The following is a 19,395-nucleotide window of genomic DNA, read 5'->3' as shown; positions in this document are numbered from 1 at the left end:
ACCAAGTTAGCTCGGCTCTGAACACCAACGTGCAACAACTTATTTCATAGAACTACAGAATCACAGAATGGCCTGGGTTGAAAATGACCATAATGATCATCTAGTTTCAACCCCCCTGCTGTGTGCAGAGGCCTTCTGAGGATCACCTGCCTACATTTAGGTACATGCACATGTTATTTGGGAACTATACAAGAGAAATTAGTTAGGAAGGTCATACCGTTGGGAAAGACTTACAGATCCTGGTTTGTCCCATCAGCTTTCCAATGCCAGCACATATGCCTATTGGCTGAGAGAGCCAAGGGAAGCTGCTACACATCACCTAGAGACCTACAAATCTGCTTCAGACAAGGCAGTAAGTGTGCTGCCAGTGGCAAAAAATAACAAGCAGAGAGCACGGTTCTGAAGCCGTACATCCTGCAGCAGAGAGGCTGCAGCTGCAACTAGCACAGAAATGCTCCCAGGATAGAACCCAGGTTTATGCTCTCAGCAATGACTGCACAGCAGCACTCTGCAGGCAATCCCAACAGGATTGCTGCTAGCTCCAGGCTCTCCTTTTGGAAACCAAAACCCAGAGGTAATATCTCTTCTAGCCCTCGCTGTTATTTCCCCCATGTGGCAAAACCAAGAAGCATCTACTGTAGATGAGCAAGGAAAAGGGGCAGGCACATGCCGCTCAGTGTTACAGATGATGCACCTGCTGACCTGCAGGATCTGCAAACAGCAGGCAGAAAGCCCATGTGCAGCAACTGCAGGGAAGCAGCAAATGCTGGATACTGTGCCAGATGCCTCTCTGCCAGGACACTCCTCAAACAAGGCCACTATTTATTGTACCAAAGTTCAAGAGGAGAGGGATAGCAGTAAAAATATGGGAGCTAAACACACACTGTGGGTCTCAACTACGAGGCTCTGATGCACCTTCCTTCCTGAACCAAAGCCTTCGGAAGGTTTTCACACAACCTCCCTCTTGGCTATGCAACCACCTCTGCCCCCTGGAAGCCAGGGCTGTGGAGCAGAAGAGCTTGTCCTGCACACGTGTAGCTGGGTAGGGCAGGGAGAAGTCAGGTGCCTTGCAAAGACAGAATATACCATATAACAGAATGTAAGGTACTCTGCTTTTCTCTCCAGCATGCAATGTGTGCTTTCAAGATGGGGTCAGCCAAAAATCCTTCCCCTAACAAATTTTCTGTGATTGCAAAGGCACAGCAATCCCTTTGACATTTCTAGCTCTTACTGGGCTCGTTATGGCTGTGACATTTGGTTTTTTACTGCACAGGTTACGCTTACTGTAGAGCAATGCTTTTCTATCCATATCAGTTGCCAAGTCCTAGAAGAACTCCTGTGCAGATTCCTTAACAATACATTTTAACTGCCTGACAACAGTTCTCATTATTACTGTATGGCTCTTGCAGGCTCTTCAGAAGTCAGCCAGGGCTCCTCATACACTGGTTGAGAACCACAGTCAAAGGGTTTGAAGCAACTATGATGCACACAGTATGCTTCCTGAGGCTCTCTGGAACTGAATGCTGACTTCTGGGTGCCTGAACCTGCTGGAATTAGTGTTTCAGTCATCAAAAAGCTGGGGTACAAAACAATGGTTTTCTAAGAGTTTGTAGGATTTGATGCTAAGCACACAGGCATGATACAGGGTAAGGAGCCTGGCACAGCACCCTGCCCCGCTGTGCACACACAGCAGGCTCCAGGCTCACTGCAGAGGGACTCAGGATGAGCTCTGCAGGCTGAGCTCTGCAGGCTCTCGCTGCAGACAGGTTCTCACTCCTAAAACACCCGATGCATCATGTTTCTGCCACTGGCTAATTCTTCCATAGGAGAAGGCATGATGGAACAAGTGCTCCAATCAAAGAGGAAACTCAGCCAGTCAAGAAAATCCTCCCCAGGCGACCAGGCTTTATTTCTCCCAGTTGGCTCAGCCTCATTTCTCAGTTCTTTTATGAACAGCTCTCAGTCACCTCCAGCTGCTCCCAGCGGACTACATGGAAAACAAAACTACAGAAACTGGCTCCACCTTCCTTGCATCCCCATCACCATTAGGGTACCTAACAGTACTCCAGTGTTAGGAGGCGTTGGTTTCACCCACTAAACCCTGGAGCACCCACATCTGTGTGTAACTGCACCCTGTGGTTGCTGTCTGAACGATGTCCTTCCAGCTCTTGGCCAACAAGAAACTGGTTGAATCAGGTTGGATATCAGGAAAAATCTCTTCTCAGGAAGAGCATTGAGGCAGAGGCACAGGCTGCCCAGGGAGGTGGTGGAGTCACTGTCCCCGGAGGTGTTCAAGATCTGTGGAGATGTGGCACTGAGGAACATGGTCAGTGAGCATGGTGGGGATGGACTTGGTGATGTTAGTGGTCTTTCCAACCTTAACGATCCTATGAAATGAAATGTAGCCTCTTGAGCAAAGAGGAGGGATAGGTTTACCAGATAAGACAACTCGCAGCAAAGACAAGGACAGACTACATTCAGCAGCTGTGCTCTCTCTTTGTGCTACTGCAACCAGCCTCATGCAGCCAGTGGGATTCACCTCACCTACAAGAGAGACACCTACGTGAGAGCCCATCATCTGGAGCCTCTTTGCAATCAATGAGAAGAGACAGGTGCAATCTGTCTGGCTGGTTTCAGACATCTGCATTAGGACGAGATGAAAGCTCTCATTTCCCCTGCTGCGTACATTTGGAGGCGAAGGGGAAGCAGCGGAGATGTTAGGCGTCAACATCTAAAGAGGTGAACTGCACCCTGATGTTTCTTACCATGCACTTTGCTCAAGCACTTTTCAGAGAGGGATCATCTCGTGTTTCACGCTGCACCCAACATGAAAGCACTCCCAGTCTCCAGGGCGAAAAGGTAATACCACACTTCAGATGGTAAAAAAGGGGCTGATACTCTGAAATACCTACCGCCGAGAGAACTCCGCAGTATTTTCCCTGGAACAATATTCCAAATGGATCCAAGTCATTTTGGGGGCAGCTAGCCCAGTGCAGGTCCCAACTCGCCTCTACGTCAGCAAAAAAGGAGTGGGAATAGTCTCAGGGGCCAAGCACTCTGTGCAGTGAGAACTGCAGGGCCCTGCAGGTTTGGCTTTACTGCTGGGATGGGCAGAGAGGGATGCACACGCACAGCAGGGTTGGGGGATGGCTGCAGAAACGTGCAATCTGCACACACCAGGAAGAGACTTGGGATTTTCAGACCCATCTCTTTTTCGTGACTTCTGAGATATATGATCCTTTGGGGCTGGCAGCACTGGAGCTCAATACAGACGAACGCAAAATAATGAGTCTGGGGGCAGGAAGCCAAATCAGAGAGCACACATTAAGTGGAGCTGTCGTACTGCTAGGCTGGCCAGATGGAGGAGGTATCGTAAGATCTGCAAAGCCATCAGCCCCAGTGCTACAGAAAATAAGAAAACTAAGCTCAAACAGGAACTGCAGGCAGAATTACGTCCCTGAGAATAGGATGAATGAGGAATAAGTTGCTGCATGAAGCCCTCAAATCAAACAGTCAAAAAAGCATAGAAGGAACTACATGACATTTACCTACTGAAAGGTTCAAAGGACGAAGAGAAGTTTGAATTAGCTCTCTGAAAGGATGACTTCCTGGTGGCAGAGCTTTTTCTTCTGCATCCAACCCAGTGTACGATCACTGCTGGGTTTGTGGGCTCCTACCTTAGATTTTAACCATTATTCCCCCTGTGTCTGAATCCCAATAGGCACCCACAGAGCCAGCCAAGCTTGAAGGAGCAACCAGTGGTCCTCCAGCTGCATGTACCAGCTGCCAGCCACAACCCATGTCCACAGCAGGAGCTGTGGGACTATTCTGATTTGTTGGTTGGGTTATTTTTTCTTCCTTCTTTTTCCCCTCCTCAGGAATATAAACTGAAGGTGCACTAAACTGCAAATTGAATAAACTTGTTCTAGGTGCAGACTTTGGAATAAAGGAGAGGTAAACCTGAAGTGTCTTAAGAGATGCTGTCCTGATTGCCAGCCCATGCTCACTGCAGTCAACATCATTTTTCAACTGACTTCAGCAGAATTTGAACGAGACCTTGTAACCCTGTTGCAGTGCAATCACAAGCCCTGCCAAAAAACAAGTGTTTATTAGCATGCTCTGAAAAAACCCAACCCTCTGTTCAGCTTTTGCTCTCTTCCCAAGGAGCACACTCTTCCGACAGCGCTGGTTTTGAGGCCCCTAAACGGGACTACAGAAGCAACTCTATACTTCTTTATTTAAAACTGGATAACTTCCCCCCTAAAATTCATGCTGGATTTCGTTTGTCTTCTTAAAAGCATCTTACAGATGCCTTGTTTTTTATTTAAAAATGTAGGGACTGCAGGTAGAGAATTTGCACAAACGTGCTGGCAGCTGTAATTCTCAGTCAACTGTCCTGCATCTCTGCTAGTCCCCAACCAGGGACTGGGTGCAGGCACTCCCACGGTCTTTAGACCCTGCAGACCTCACCCACAGTGTCACTATTTATTGCTGAAATCAACAACTGTTAATTCCTACAAAGCATAAGATGAACCAATTGGCTTTCACATGGATCTACACTACAGGAGACTGGGACCTGAAGGGTTTCCCGACGGCAGCAGCAACGTGTGTATTTAAAGCACTGGCTCATGTCACACACCGCAGAACCACCAAGCTGGCTTTCTGAAATCCCATCTCCACACCTGCCCTCTCCCAGCAAAGTGCTCACTGCACTGCTGGCTCTGCAGGCAGGGACCTGCTGCATGCATCTTCTCAGCAGCCCTTGGAGCACAGAGCAGTCTCCGTCCCTTTCCTCATCTCCACAGGCAGGAGCCATTCTTCATTTTCTATCTGCAAGCACACCAAAAGACTCATCCTTTATGTATGCATTCAGCAACATAACTTTCAAAGAAAAGACAGTCTGACCTGTGGCGTGTTGTGACTCCACCTTTCCTTCTGACTCCACTTGATCTCTAGAGCCAGTCACCACCAGCGTGATGCAGAGCCAAGGTTACAGCCCCATTGTAGAGCCAAAGGAACAAGAACTCCAGGAGTTACATTTCTATGTAGGCATCTTTCCTCTGCAGCCTCCCGTTACTCACCTCCCATTCTGAACAGCTTTATCATCTGCTCTCCTATGGTTTCTCTGAACTACCCCGGAGGTGACCATATTTCAGTGGCAAATTAAACTGTCACAATACATTCCTCTCCACAGTGGTGTGTGGTGTTTTTTTTGTGTTTGTTTTTCTTTTTTTTTTAAATATGTGAGCCCCAGCTGCCAGAGAATTGTTTTGGATAGATTAGATTAGGTGCCTGGGAAACAAGTTGAAAAAAAGTAAAGATTTTGCTTCTTGAAGAAATCTACCTGCTCCCTCCCAAGAAGTTTTTTATCCAAGAATACTTAGTCAAGTAACTGAACTTCTAGCTTGACTGTTCTTTCCATGAGAAATGCCTCTGAGCAGCTGACAAAGAGAGATGGCTCATATTAGAATTACCTGCCACGAGCACATAGCAAGATTCAAAAGCTCTGTTGTTTGTTTCTTTTAATCAAGTCCTCCTCCCTTCCCCATCCAGAGGGCTACATCGTTTCTTGTCAGTTGCTCGAGTTCTCTTATTATTTTTCCAATCCACAACAGACCAAGATGCTCCGTTTTACTACAGGGTATCAATTCATTCCTGAAGATATGATGCAAACACAAAGGATTTGCACGGAAAGGACATTCACATCTATCTGAAGACCACACAACTGGCTGCTCAGCCAGTGGGCTGGTGAGGGCCTGCACATTCCTCTATGACCGTCAGCCACACCACTGCATGGCCTCCTTGCTCCTGTGGGAAGGCAGCAGCATTTCTCCAGACCTGGGTCTCATTCTCTCAAGCCTTTCTTTAGATGTGTTCAGGATGGTCACACGGGTGTTTCTTTCAAGCATGGATCTTTTGAGAATCACAGAATATCCTTGGTTGGAAGGGACCCACAAGGATCATAGAATCGTTTGAGCTGGAAGGGACCCATAAAGACCATCTGGTCCAACTCCCCCACAGTGAACAGGGAAACCTACATTAGATCAAGAGCTCAGAGCCCCATCCTGGCTGACCTGATGATCAACTCCAACTCCTGCTCCACGCAGGACCACCCTGAGAGGCTCAAGTACCAGCCCCATCCACCACATCCCCCCCAGCAGCAGGAGGAGGTAGAAAGCAAAGCAGGGACTTGTGCGCGCTTCCTTGTCCATCAGCAGGCAGACTGGCTGCCAGATGGAGGTCACAGCACATGGCAGTACAGCGGTATCCTCCCCCTGCCTAGCCCCTCAGGCAGCTATTCCACATCAGGGCAGCTATGATATCATACACGGATACAAGGAGAGACAACAGGAAAGTCAGCTACAGAATTAGCACACACAGATGCTGGACTCCGTCCCATTAACCTTCAAGCAACAGTGATGTTTCATCTACTATCATATTGAAAAGGTTGGCTTCTCAAGCCCACTCTTCTATAGGATGAACTCTAGTAACTCAAGTACTAGTGTAGTGGAAATGCTAAGTCACAGCCTGAAGCAGTGATTAAGCACCTGGTGGGAAGGCAGGGCCAACCCAGGGGAGCTCAGGTGTATGCAATGTACCTGAGTGATCAGAAGGGGTAGAGCCAGGATCCACCCCTTCCCAGACCTCATTTAAAGGTTGGCAGTGAAGGTGAAGAGTATCTTCCTGGAGATCTCTGTGTACCTGAAGCCTTCTGAAGGTAAGCAGTTTATTTCCTTTATTTTTGTACCCACAGCCATTGCATTTGAGCAAACCCTCCTTTGCTGCAGCCTAGGGCCTTGCTACCCTGCTGTTATGTGCTTTCTACCATGTTATGAATACCAAGCACTCTGACCTCTCATCCCTACAGTAATAAAGCCTGATGCAGGAACAGGATATGGGTACTACTGCAACTGCAGAAATACAGAGCTAGAATCGTGCCAGGCAGCTGCTGCAGCAGCTACTTGGGTAGCAAAAAGGATAAGTGACTAAATGGATCACATGCAGACTAATTTCATATATTCAAACCTATTTTATACACATTCCTCTTTCTCTTGGAGTAGACTGTGAATGGAGCTGTACACAAACCAGAGAATTGCTGAAGACGATGCAAAGCATCAAAACAGCATCAGCACTGGAGCAAGCCCTGTCTGCTTATGTGATGGCAGTCTGCTGAGCAAACAGACCGCTGATGAAATGAACTCACTTCTTAACAAGCCTCCAAGCAAGACCTCTACTTGCTTTGGACAAAAGTGCTTGCAATGAGATGACTTTCCTTCAGAGACTGTTCACCAGAGTCTGGCTTTCTCAAGGGAAATGTTGGCTCTGATTTAGGCCAGGCTGGCAGAACAGCATGCATCCCATCCATCCCGTGCTGCATCAGCAATGCCTTCTCTCACAGATCTCTTCTTTCACTCCTCTCTTCTCTTCCTGCAGAATGGGAGCGGAGCACAACCACCTGGTGTGTGTTAGCTTCTCTCATTTCACTCCTGCTCTCTGGCTTTTTACATCTCACAGCCTTCTCCTATGAACAGGACATCTTCCTCTTCTTTTCATAGGTTGCAGCTCCTTCCAATGTCTGCTGATCTCTAAGGATACTAAATAATCAGATGTGCAGGCCTCTTCCTCTGGGAAGTGGAAGATCTCTTCCAGAGAACTCTAGATGCAGCAACGTCCCTTCTCTGCATTTGTCACGTTACTGCTCCTACACACATCTAAATTCAGCTCCATCAGCTCTCAAATTTAACTTCAATGTGAGCAGCTTGATTTGGATTTAGCAATGCAAGAAGAAAATTCCACTTACAGTTCTGCCCAGTGCTATGTATTGCATTGCCAGAGTACCGTCACCCAGCACGCTCTCCCCTTATAGCAGCTGTACTGCATCAATCCACCCAGCAGGAGGGTCCGCGTTGCTCCCAGTAAAGAACAGTTTTAGTGAGCTGAAGCAACCATCCAGCCAACAGCAGAGACGGAGTCAGATTCCTGGGTCCCACAAAGTCATCTGTCAGCATCAGACTTGGAGAGCTGGATAAGCTGTTCAAAGAACCTCACTTTGACCTTGGATGCCCAGGTGGGTTATATATTAATGCAGGTACACCTCAGCCAGCATGGAAATACCGAGATCTCTAGCTGCACACGCTGCAGAACTGTATTCTGGCAGCATGAAGTTGATAACTGTTTTTTAAATTATTCAACAACTAGCTCAGTAAAAAATAGTGCTGGTTCCATGTTAAGGAGAGACCAACAAGCAGGTGGCAATACAGAACAGATCATCTAGAGGCATTTTCCTTCAGATATCTGTAACTATAAACCAACTATTATCAGCTCTGCTCTATTGCCAGTAAATAATTAACTGCAAAAGCATACTCCTCTCAGCCCCATCCTCCTCAATCAATCTGGCTTCAGGACTACATGCTGCCAGGACTGCTCACTATAGCAGTGCACTCAAAGCATTTCACATGACAGAGAAATGGTGTGACTTCATTATTTCAGCGGAGACCTTTCCTTCCCAGTACAAGGGGGTGTCATCATGTAACTCCTGTACTTACAGCAGGAAAGTACAGCATATTTCACTTAGAAGGTGTATCAGTTGCATGAAGATATAAAAACAGGTCTGCCATTTGATCCTGGTCATTCTTTTAGAATATAAAGACAGTAGATAATTCAGTCAAAATCACATTAAAAAGGCACAGGGAGAGCACAAGCAAAAATAAGTGCTGGAAAAACACTCCAGAATTGTGGAAACACCCTTCTCACAACAGCCAGAATGCCAGGGAGAGGCAGAGCCGCTCTGCCACTGAGCAAACGTCTTCACACAGTCACTGGGTTTAGTTCAGCTGGCGACAAAGAGTTCAGTCAAAGTCTCCACCAAGGTGGAGTAAAAGGGGGAAATGGCTACATTAGATTCAAAAAGAGAGGCTTAAAAAATGAGGCAGATGAAAGAATGTAAGAAAAACCATGATATACTGAGAGATAACAGTATGGGAAGGAAAAAAAATAAGTGAAACAGACACCAAGAACAGCTCAGGAAAAGAGAAACCATGAAAAATTAGAATGAAAAGTAGAAAGACAGTGAGAAAAGAGGAATGAGACTGGACAGAGCAGCTGACCAGCACTTAGCAAATGTCATTTGTTTAATCTCATCAATTTGTCAAATAATTTACTTGCTTAATATTTCTTTTTGGCTTCCAATGAGCCATAAAGCTGATGAAATATCATTTTGTACAATTAAAAGCATTGAATACATTCAGCTCTTACTGATATTAGTCTAATAATACATCTATCTGCTGGCTCTAAGTTTACACTTGGAAAAAAAAAAAATGTTAAAAACAAAGCTGGTAATAAATTACAATTAAGTACAAGTGCTTGGGGTGCAACTGGGTTGCCCAAAGCAGAGCAGCACAACACACCTTGAAAGATGGCAAGCAGGGGCTTGGCTAGCATTCCTGCCCATTCCCTTCTTCATCAGGAACTCTATGCAGGGCAGCCTTTGCCTCAGTTTTTACTGTGGTGATTTTTTTTCCCTCGTATTCAACTTCAGAAAGGCTCTTTTCACTCAGAAGCGTGAAGTTTTGGATCCCGATGACAAATGCTGTGGACAGCTAAACCTGGATGAGTGGGAAGGCTAGAGGACATCCATGCTGTTGGGCTGTCATCTTGGGAATTAGATGCTTGGAAGCTACACTTCACCTCCCCAAAAGGTTGGGGAAGTTTGGTGGAAGATAGCAATGTGGCAAACGGTGCTTTAGCATTGCTGCTCTCCCAAGGAATGCTTCCTGAGAGCCAGCAGCCTGCTTTTCACTGCTTCTCAGGAGAGCCGAGAAGAGAAATCAAGCTGCAGTTGTCAGCCTGCTTCTTCCTCTCTGGTCCAACAGAGTTCCCTCGTGATGGTTTGTGCACAGAACCTCCTTCAGAGCTTCGCAGCATCCCCTTTCAAGCGACTCACAGAGCCCACAAAAGAGCCTCCCTTAGGCCTTTGGTCTTGTTTCAACATCATGGCATGAGTGTGACCCCAAATGGAGATCATTATTGCTAATTACTAAATCACTTAGCACAAACACAGAAGGTATGACCACACTGATGTTCACGTGGAGATCCAGAGGCTGTGCTGACAGCACCCACCTGGCACAGCCCAGCAGTGACAGCCGCCAGCCTGCAGGCCCACCAGCAGGCCAAACTGGGAATTCCCTCAGCTCTGTTTCACCCTGCTGCTGAAACAACGCAGTTTGCGTTGTTAATCAGACCGGGACTGCACCGGAGGAGTGGGCTGCAATGCCTGGCTGCATGAAGGGGGGACAGATGACTTCACAGCCGCAGCTCTGTTACAAGTGCCGCGAAAACCAGGCAAGCTTTCATTCTCCAGCTACAAAACCAGAGCACTTTAGGATAAATATACCAGCAATTCTAACCAAAGCAGCACCCATATCCCCTGATGGTCCGGGTAGCAGGAGGAAGAGCAGCCTCAGCACGGCCCCGTGCTGGCACAGTCAGGGTAAGCGCATCCCTCCCTGCTCTCCTGCACAGTGCCAGTGTCCGAGGCGCACAGTTCTGTGCATGCTTGTGTCAGGCTCTGCAGAGGAGCGCAGCCTATGGGAGCTCGTGCCTATCGGGCACTGCCGGGAGTAACTGCACGGAGCGACGGAGACAACTTCAGGTACGGAACCGCACAGCTCTTCCCAACGCTCCAGCCTCCATCCGCCCTTCTCCAGGCACCCCGGAGCTCGCAGCCCCCCTCGATTCCTCACCGGCTCTTTTGTCTACGGCCGACCGAAGCCCATCCCGCGCGGATGCGGGCGGGCCGAGCCTCCCTCCCGTCCCGCAGAGCCTCCTTCCCACCGGGCCGCCCGCGGGCTCCTCCCCGCGCGGGTGCAGCCGCGCCGCAGCGTCCCTCGGAGGAAGGCAAGCGAAGGGAGGCGCCGCCGGCCCCGCAGCCGCACGCCCCGCGCTCCGCCACCTGCGGGCCGCCCCCGGCCCGGGCACCGCCCGCAGCGCGCCGCGAAGGCGGGGACGGCCCCGCGGTGGGGGTGGGGGGGGCAGCGCGGGGCTGAGGGAGGCGGCGGCGGCAGAGCCGCGCAGGTGCCCCCGCTCTCCGCAGCGCTGCCCGGGGCCGGGCCCACCCGCAGAGCGGCGGCGCGGAGGGGCGAGCAGGCGGGGCCGCCCGGTGCCCCGCGAACAGGTGGGCGTGCGGCTGCGGCCGCCGTGTGCCCCCCGCCCCGTCCCGTCCCGTCCCCGGTCACTCACCCGGGCGGGATGCGCGTCCTGCGGAGGGCGGCGGAAGTTTGCGGTGGAATAGCGCTGTTTTGCGTTTGGTTTGGGTTTGGGTTGTTGTTTTTTTCTTTCCCCCTCCTCTCCGGGGGGAAAAAAAACAAACTCGACCACCGAATCGAGAGATTCCCCCCCCCGCCCCTCCACCGCCCGGGGCTTCCCGCCGCGCTCAGCCGTGCGTCGGACCGGCGGCGAGGTGAAGTTTCCACCGCGGTGGCGGAGGCTCCCCCGGCGTGCCGCGCCCGCCCCGCATTGGCACCGGGCGCCGGGGCGCTCCGTGCCGCCGCCGCCGCCCGGACAATGTGCGTGCGGGGGGAGCGCAGCGGAGCGGGAGCGCGCCCCGCCGGCGGCCGCGGCACACGCCCAGGCTGCCGGCCCCGCCCCGCCGCCACTCACGGCCGCCCGCCGGCCCTGATAGGCGGCCCCCGCCGCCGCCGCCCTCCGGGTGGGCTGCGCTGCCCGTCAATCATGCACCGCGGCCCGCCCACCCGCGGCCTGGCTGTGGGGCGGTGGCGCTGCGGCCGGCCGGCCTGTGGCACTTGGGGCCTGTCGCCGACGCGCCGCCTGTGGGGGGCTCTGCGGGCGGCCCCGCGGGTGGGGCGTTCCGACTGCCACGGGGCTCCCCTGAGCCTCCTCTTCTCCTGACTGAACGCTCCCGGTTCCCTCAGCCGCTCCCCGTCAGACTTGTGCTCCTGATCCTTCTCGGTTTCGTTGCCCTACTCTGGACGCGCTCCAGCGCGTCGATGTCTTTCTTGTAGCGAGGGGCCCCAGACTGAACGCGGGGCTCGAGGTGCGGCCCCACCAGTGCTGATCACCACAGTGCTCCTGCTGACTGCACTGTTGCTAATACGTGCCCAAGCTTTGAGGCAGGACTGCAGAATATGGCTCCAAATAAAGTCTGTGCTCCTGGTACTGCAGAAATGCTGTTCGCTCTGATGCAATTCTCAACCACATCACCACTACTGATTGTTTCCATTAGAAAGGTATCTGCTAATCTGAAAATGGATCTAGAAGCCATTGTTCTAGATACTGCCGTTGACACAGTAAAAAGAAAGCTCATGCCCTGCAGAGCTCAGGGCTGGAACAGATGAAGCAAGCTGTGAGGACACCTGCTGAGAAGCCGTACAGGTTTTTTCAGGTCTCACAGACTGTTGCAGCAGCACAAACGAACCTGCCGGAGCACTTTCTATAAGCCGGAACACAAACAGACAGGTCCGAACAAAGAGGACGAAGCTTCAGCTTACCTTGAGAATATTTGCAGGCTTCTAACAAGATCTCCTGCTTCGGAACAACCTCTCTGTTCTCCACAAATCCAAGAAGAGCAGCTTGCAGAAACACGGCATCTCTCCCATGCAAGCCAGCAGCAGCGGCACGCACAAAGGTGATGGGTCTCTTCACAGGCAGGCACACGTACACACGGCGCACCGCCTCTCTGCACTGCCTGTCTCATCTTGTCTTCGCCCTTCTGGTGAGCAGGCAGGTACTGGAGCATACAGGGATCTTGCATTTTGCACCCTGCAAGTAAGTTGTTTCTCAGTACCTAAGTGGCCCAGGACTGATCAGGGAGCAAAAGACCCAAATAGGCAGGATAATAGATGAGTGTAGTAGACAAAGCTCTCAGAGAGCAGCGATGCATTGTCATAGGCTGCCCAGAGCAGCTGTGGATGCCCCGTTCCTGGAGGCATCAAGGGCAGGATGGATGGCACCTGATCTGAGTGACAGCCCTGCCTATAGCACGGGGACTGGAACTGGGTGGGCTGTAAGGTCCTTTACAACCTCATGCATTCTATGACTCTATGAAAGCTATGGGCAAACCTCGTGCTTCTTGGACTTCTCGCTAGCCTACATGTAGCAGGACACATCAGAAGAAGGGACTGAAGCTGCCTCTTGCTCATTCTTCAGTGCTGTGATCACATTAGGACAAAAGATACCTGAGGACTACTTGTTGTTGGCAGGCTGCTGAAAGACAGTAGCAGAATCGTCTATTGGTGACTCATAACCACACATAGGGTTGATGACATAAACTTGTGAGGACACTGAGAGTATATATCTTAAGTATGCCTGACACTACCACCCCCCAATCTCTTTTTTGATGAAAAGACAAAGTGCTGGTATAAGTTGCTGCATCTTATGCATCTTTGCACCTCAGCAAAGTTGCTGCAGACAGCATAGCTCCATTGCTTTTGGCAGAGCTAGGCGGATTTACACTTGCTGAGGATATAGCTCATTCTGTGCATAACGAATAATTCTTCCTGGTTACATTCTGGTTTTTTTCTTTTTTTTTTTTTTTTTTCCTTTTTTTTTTTCTACAGGGGAATGCTTCTAGAAGAGAGAATCCTCTTATTTAAGCACAGGAGCAATGCTGCAGCAAGAGCAGTGCAAATTGTACCACAAATAAGCTGGCAAGGTTGTTAATTCTGCTAACTAAACTCCCCCAGTTTGATATCTCCAGCAAACTCCTCTGCCCACCCACAGCTGCCCAGTGCAGCTCCTGTGCTCTATGGCAAACCTCTAGGGAGGTGCAGAGAAATATGTACCTCTCTAGAAATGCTGCAGTGGTACTGACTATTGCAAGCCTTTCTTGTCAGGAAAGGAAGACTAGTCTAACTTTGAGCGCACTGACACACAGTGCAATAAAAAGGAAATGGGAAGAGCATCACAAGATCCTTACTGCCACACTAGTGTTGTCAAAACCAAACCTGCAGTGGGGTTGAAGAGCTGCTCTGTCATTCCAGTGCCTCAGTTTTAACTCATCATCTTCACCAAACTGTAGCATGCATGTAGGAGGCCATAACTCACGGACTGCCTTCTCCCATCAATAGTCATGTGACTTTTAAAACAGCAGTCTAAATTCAGCCCTGGAAAGATATGTTACTGATTTCTGTCAGTGCTGTGAGCCCCCCAAAAAATAATTCCTTGATGTTGTCACTTCCTCTTCAGTCTCTGCAAGAAGGAGGCTAATGTGACATGAAAACATACAAACACAAGTTTGTAAAATTGAAACTTATGCCACAAACTTAAACAACTGAACTCGCTCATCAGATCAAGGCTATCCCCAAGAGTTTTGAGATGTTAATCTTTTTTAGAGGTTTCTCTAGTAAGACCACCCAGGTTATTGCCAGCTTGAACTCAACTCTCTTCTGCCCTTTAAAAAAAAAAAATAATAATAATTTAAAAAAAAAAAAAAAACCAACATGAAAACTTCTTGTGATCATCAATATCACCAGCAAAGCAAACAACTGCACTTTCGCAGCTTCACAGGGATATCTGAATACATCCAAATTTTGTTCTCAGCAAAAATATCTACACGAAGGCCAACTGAAGGGTATAAGTTCTCAGTAGGCAGAGGGCAGATGAGTGGTGTCAGGTTCCTTTGGTTGTTTTCCTGCATCTTTTGTTCCTTTGCCATATCCACAATCTCACCTAGCTTTGCCCTAATTACGTAGAGTACTTCCTGGTTCCTTCTGTGCCTTTTGTGTTGTCTCTACGTTCACATAGTCTGTTGGTCTGTTTTTCTGGATGCATTTTCTTTCTCTCTGTAATTGAAACTTTCTTGAAGTGTTCAGAAGGAAGATTGTATCAGTGTGCTCTCCATATCATTATCTCTGAGAGCATGCTGAGAAAAGCAGAGATTCTGACGTGCTTTCCCACAGCACCATATTCTTCATGATTATTTAATTTATTCCTTCTGCAGACACACCAGGCTCAATAAGCCTTCAGGTACTTCTGTGCTGGGATGTAGATCTTGCTCATCTCTTCCGGAGCTTCAGGGATAAGTAGTGTCAAGGCAGAAAGAAAACTGATACATGACAGAATTTGAAAATTTTGAGTTTTCTAGAGGGTGCAAATTTCCTTTGTTTCCTTTTAGAGCCGGATAGTGCAACACAAGTAACTTGCCATGGCAGCCTGCTTACGAGACAGAAAAAGGTGAGAACCACCAGGTGCTTTGTTACTGTAGCAAGGGAAGAGGCAGAGACCTTATCGTTTTTGGTCACTAATGAGCAGCACACCATCTAGTAAGTTGTCAGCAGAAGTTCATGTTGTATTTGATGCAAGCTAGCTGATGTGTGAGCCTCTTTGATACTTGGATCAAAACTGAAGTGCAGTCAGAAAGAAAGAAGGAAGTGCTCAGAAGAATTGAAACAAAGCTGGATTCTCAGAAGCACAAGGCCTAATCCATATCCGCAACAAACTGACTCAACTCTGCAGATGCCAGTAAGTGACAAACCTTTTTCTACAGAAATTAATTTGGCTTCCACTCTCTGGCAGTCTCAGTTCTTTTCCCAATTTCTTTCAAGAAAACTCAGCTCTGCAGATCTGGAAGTATTCTGAAGTTATTTGGGACAGAAGATGGCATAGGCTAGTGGAGTCTGTGTTCACATCCGTTCTCTTTACAGAGATGCTTCTGGGAAGGGCAGACTTCCTGGCAGCTTACTTGTATTAGTGAGAGAACTGAGAAAAGGCAAAGTGAAGTGGTTAAGGACAGTGAGGGGAAACCCTCCTTGGTGTCACTGTGCAAGGAGAACAAAACTCATCTCTGTTAGCTCAGAAGAGGATGACTGTGAAAGCTGCTATATGTGCAAGAGTTCCTAGAAGCCAATGTGCTTAAGGTAGGCTCATTTGTTAAAAATTAACAGGCTTAGGATAAATAGAAAATGTTAGCTTTACACCCAAACTGGAAAGGATACCTTTTGGAGGAGAGTCTTCAAAAGTGAAAGAAAAACAGAAAGTTTCTCAATCCCTAGGCTACTGATGTGAGCTATAAGTAACATTGCTCCCATTGTGCAATGGCATAAATAGGTGCTTTCCCTTTTTGCTTTAAAAAAATCTATCCCAGTTAATGTTTAGCTTGTTGATATAATATATCAATAATATAAATATATAAAGTATTTTGGAATAGCATAGTTGATATAATGGTTAAAAAGTGGTGAACAGTGAGGAATGGCAACCTTCTGGGCTGAATTTACAGATAAGACTGCTGTGGCTCCTGGACCATCTTTGTCTAACTTCTCAGTGAGCTGTAGAGAAAATACTGCTAGTTCACAAGCCCCAGCAATATTATGGCTTGGAAAGCAGCCCCTGAGAGAAGCTCTTCATGTATTAGATAAATCTATACAGGCATGCAAGGCTATAGCTTACTCCTGACAATGAATTGTTACACTGTGAGTGACTGTCTAGAGAAACACGATGGGGGAAATCAGAGTCTACTCTTCACTATAATTTACTATAATTTGTAATTTCTACACTGTCTTTTAGAGAATGGGAAAGGTATGCCAGTTTATCCTTACTACATGTTGCACTGAAGGAGGCACAGGCAAAACAGATGTCATTAATGCGTACCATCATCCCAAGGGTGTGGGGCTCACAGAAATACCTAAAACTTGGAACAGAAGTGCAACTGAGAGATGACACAGAGGAAAAAGACCAGTGAGTCCTGGTATTGTTATTTTTTTAAAGACAGATGCCGAGCAGAACTGATTTCCTGTAGTAATCAATTAACCAAACCCTGAATTAATTCATTAACCATCAATCAACTGACAAAACCTTCCACTCATATTATCTCCAAAAATGTGACATTGCTTCAGATGACCCAACCGGTGAGTGTGCCCACTTTGTTTTTAAACCTAAAAATTACAGCATTTTGGATGGATTAAATTCTACTAAGTAAAGCACTCGAGTTTCTTATAACTGAATCATTTGAAAACATTGCAGAAAATTCTGGTTAGCTATAGCAAAATCATCAATCTTGGAGAGTACTGTAGTCCATGATAGGATCTTTCTCATGGATTTCTTGTTTGCAATAAGCACAAAAATTCACCCAGCACCTTGCCAGGTGCCTGACCCAAGCCCCGCAGAGCTAGAGAAAGATTCCTATTGACTGAATTGATTTTGCTGCCAGTTGGATTTGATCGATTACAAACTGAATATAGAAACTCACAGATATGAGATGTTCTGCTATCATAGAAGGTAAAGGCTTTGTAATCACTGCTTGTCTTCTGCTGTCTAAAAACACAAACAACTGCAGATTCTTGTTTCATATTTAGAAAACAACAGCAATTCCCATACAGAAGTGGACATAATTAAAAGTCTGGTCAGTTCTAATGGGCCAGTCTCCTCGTAGGAGTAAGAATCATATCTCCCTTATACATGATATGCAGTATTTGATAATGTGAGACCCTCATCTGTGAGGGCAGTGGGGTATCTGGACTTCACATTCTGCTGGTGGGGAGGGGGATGGGATATAAATCTGACGTGTAAGTTTGACACTAATGAGAAGTAATGTTGCTCTCTACAGTTGTGGCCCAGTCTGAAGCACACTGCCTTCTACAGAAAGTGTCCCCTTTGCTCCAGCAGGTGTTTGCTCAAGTTTCTAGCAAATCTTTTTGAGTTTTGTGTTATTTCACAAGTACTGCAGCTGATCACACAATGAGTTTGGAGCCTGAGATACTTAGAAATGATACAGATTCCTTCATGAAATGCTCTCCCCAGGTGAGGGTGACTAGAATTAATAAGTATCCCGTGTCCACTTCCACTTAATCCCAGGCCTCCCCAGGACCAGCAAGGGTCAGATAGGGCAGGAGGTCTGGTAAGGTAGGAATCCACAAGTTAAGGGCCATGCTGACTTTCCTGGCAGTGGTTTGCTGGCATGAGCACAAGAGCTTTTGCTTGCTCTCTGCTTCAGTCAAATGTCAATCATTCTCTTGGAGCCTGATTGTCAGATCACTGTATAGAAAGGGAGGCTCTTGCCCTCACCTTCATACAACAACAGCTCAGGTCTCTGAGAGTAGAAAGCTGTATTTTTTAACAAGCCCTCACAATACTTAGTCCCCTCGTGATTTTCCTTTTCAAACTCTTCAGAGAAGTTTGAACACTCACACACCAACAGTTTCTTTTTGGGACAGCTCAGATCACTTACCATGCTCTGGGTCATCTATGTCACTTGTGCTGACAGGAGCCAGTCCTCCAGGCATGGAAAGCAGTTGGGTTGCTAAGGGATGTCTTGCTTTCTCTGTCATTTCTGCATTCACTGATGTGTGACAGATTTATCTTTGTGGAGTTCAAGGCTTCCCTATAGCAGATGAGTTTGTACTTGAATCTGAAACCATCCTCTGTTCTCCTGGAGGACACGCTAAAACTATTCTCACTTCTTTAAAAATAATCTTCTTACTCCTTTGTCAATTAGTACAGAATTTCTTCCTCTCTACACTGCGGAACAGTTGTTAACTACATCTGTTTCTCAGAGATTTCAAAGCAGTGTTGCACAGCATGCAGCCACAGTAAAACTAAGTAGAATTAAAGACATTGGTGTTTGTTCAGTTAAACTACTTGTTTCTTTTCCTCTGATTGCTTTTTAATGTGCCAGCTGCCCTTTGTCTCTAGCCCTGCCATGCTTCCCTCCCTCTCATAATCAGACTCAAGCTGCTTATCCTTTTCTTTTCTGCCATGTCCTTCATTGATTTCTGTTTTTCTATTTTCCACAAGGAAGAAGGAATGGGCTGCCCAAGGAGGTGGTGAGGTAACAGTCTCTGGAGGTTTCAAGAAAAGGATGGCTGTTGTATTGCATGACAAGGCTCAGTGGGCATGGTGAGGATGAGCTGCAGGTTGAACAAGATGATCTTAGTGGTCTTTCCAATCCTAATTATTCCATGATTGTATGTTTAGGAGCCCCAGACCTCGGTTCCCAGACCTACTGTAAGGTTTCTCTATTATGATGTCCTAAGCAACTTGCTGCTAATTTCTTCTTTGGCCTCCAGCTCTTGACTTTGCCTTTTCCACTCCCAGTGTACTTCTGCTGGGGAAATACTGAGACTGATGTACCATAACACCAATTAGAAGTGTGACGCAAATCCAAGTGATTGACTGAATTTTAGCCATTGACTGTGAAAGCAGAGTAAGCTAATGTTAATCTACAGATGTTGTATTAACACTGAGAGTTTTCCCAGTCCTCATTAGCAATACACTTTGATAAGGGTAGAAAGTGTTAGCTATGGTTTCCCTTCAGTAAGCTATTTAATCACCAGAGCTTACTGGCAGTGGGATTTGGGAGACTTAGGCGATCACAAAGTGTATTAAGAGTAATACAATACTCTCTAGCTTTCCTGTGATATCGCATGGAGGAAAGAATGGACTCAG

The 19,395-nt window shown here is 47.7% G+C and overlaps 2 protein-coding genes across 3 annotated transcripts in view; one reads left to right on the top strand and one right to left on the bottom strand.

The window, feature by feature from the left end:
- Nucleotides 1–11,524, bottom strand: part of HRAS (HRas proto-oncogene, GTPase) — a 35,025-nt gene extending 23,501 nt beyond the window's left edge. The window contains exon 1 of one of the 2 annotated variants that reach the window (XM_052694946.1): nucleotides 11,239–11,524. The gene's annotated coding sequence lies outside the window, so the exon portion shown is untranslated. The remainder of the gene's footprint in view (nucleotides 1–11,238) is intronic. The other variant, XM_052694944.1, reaches the window with a different exon arrangement.
- Nucleotides 11,525–11,824: 300 nt separating this feature from the next.
- Nucleotides 11,825–19,395, top strand: part of LRRC56 (leucine rich repeat containing 56) — a 70,968-nt gene continuing 63,397 nt past the window's right edge. Inside the window, exons 1-4 of the mRNA XM_052696207.1 lie at nucleotides 11,825–12,730; nucleotides 13,575–15,477; nucleotides 16,519–16,689; nucleotides 18,745–18,846. The gene's annotated coding sequence lies outside the window, so the exon portion shown is untranslated. The remainder of the gene's footprint in view (nucleotides 12,731–13,574; nucleotides 15,478–16,518; nucleotides 16,690–18,744; nucleotides 18,847–19,395) is intronic.

This window comes from Tympanuchus pallidicinctus, unplaced genomic scaffold (genome assembly GCF_026119805.1).
Source record: "Tympanuchus pallidicinctus isolate F22 unplaced genomic scaffold, pur_lepc_1.0 scaffold3, whole genome shotgun sequence".
Lineage (NCBI taxonomy): Eukaryota > Metazoa > Chordata > Aves > Galliformes > Phasianidae > Tympanuchus > Tympanuchus pallidicinctus.
The sequence above is the reverse complement of the archived record's forward strand: the minus strand, read 5'-3'. Positions and strand labels throughout refer to the sequence as shown.